This window comes from Nicotiana sylvestris, chromosome 1, assembly GCF_000393655.2.
Source record: "Nicotiana sylvestris chromosome 1, ASM39365v2, whole genome shotgun sequence".
NCBI lineage: Eukaryota > Viridiplantae > Streptophyta > Magnoliopsida > Solanales > Solanaceae > Nicotiana > Nicotiana sylvestris.
This window is the reverse complement of record NC_091057.1, coordinates 66,629,851-66,630,941: the sequence shown is the minus strand read 5'-3', so window position 1 is coordinate 66,630,941 and position 1,091 is coordinate 66,629,851.

Here is a 1,091-nt window from a genome sequence, read left to right as displayed (position 1 = left end):
AAGTCCTACCTTGTCCTGAATTCTTCATAGTTGCGAAGCCAACCTCGCAAATGCGAGGAAAACCTCGCAAATGCGAGGAAAATCTCGCATTTGTGATACATGAGGCACCAGCAAAAAAAACCAGAAAACTGAAGTCCTGCCCATCACTCCGAACGCGTCCGAACATCACTTGAGCCCTTGGGGCTCCACACCAAATATCCACACAAGTCTAACAACAATATACGAACTTTCTCGCGCGATTAAAACACCTAAATAACATCTTAAAGCATGAATAGGACGCCAAAACGCATGAATCAATTCATAAAAACTCAAAACTTCTAAAACCATATCCGCACATTCGATTCCTACCAAATCAGCTCGGAATGGCGCCAAATTTTACGTGCAAGTCCTAAATCACCGTACAGAACTATTTCCAGGCTCAAAATCCCAAAACAGACCTCAATAACACCAAAACCTACTCCAAACCAAATTTAATGAACCTTAAAACCTTCAATGTGCGAACTTTCACTATTAAGCACTGAAACGCTCCCGGGTCATCCAAAACTCGATCCGAAGATACGCCCAAGTCCAAGATCATCATACAAATTTATTGGGACCGTTAAATCTCGGTTCCGAGATCGTTTGCCCAAAATGTTGACTCAAGTCAAACTTATCCCTTTAAAGCAAATATTAAGGAACTAAGTGTTCCAATTTTAACCCGAACCCTTCCAGACCCGAACTAACCATCCTCGCAAGTCATAAAATAGTAAAAGAATATATGGGGAGTATCGTTTAGGGAATGAGGATCTAGAATGTAAAATTTCCGGTAAGTTCATTACACATATCCACACATTTGAACGACCAGTTCATTGTGTTATCAGCCAGGCATGTCTACAGGCTCAATATCACAATCTGTCCGGCATGATCACATGTAAAATAATCCGCCCGGCGTGGTTATAGGCATAAAAATACAATCCGCTCGACATGTTCATTAGAATAACAACTCAATCTTCCCGGCATAGTCACAGGCATAACAAGACAATTTGCCAGGCGTGATCACAGGTATAACAAAACAATCCGCCTGGCATGTTCACTGGAATCCAATCTGAATA